Source organism: Buceros rhinoceros, unplaced genomic scaffold, assembly GCF_000710305.1.
Source record: "Buceros rhinoceros silvestris isolate BGI_N320 unplaced genomic scaffold, ASM71030v1 scaffold16280, whole genome shotgun sequence".
NCBI classification, from domain to species: domain Eukaryota; kingdom Metazoa; phylum Chordata; class Aves; order Bucerotiformes; family Bucerotidae; genus Buceros; species Buceros rhinoceros.
The window spans coordinates 15180-15388 of record NW_010388037.1 but is presented as its reverse complement, the minus strand read 5'-3'; positions in this window follow the sequence as shown (position 1 = coordinate 15388).

The window sequence follows — 209 nt, the reverse complement described above, 5'->3', positions numbered from 1 at the left end:
CGCTAATTGGAACCAGGACTCCAGAAGGCAGAGGCAGCTGAGCTCTTGCTCAGCTCGTGACAAAACGGCTCTAATGTCCCTCCTCCTGCCTTCTGCTCTGCCTGGGGTGCCAGGCTGAGCCCCTGCCCTGCTCCCAGCAGCACAGAGGAGGCCACTGGGAGTCACCTCTGGGAGGCAGCTGAACTTCAGCAATGCGTCGCTGCCTGTGC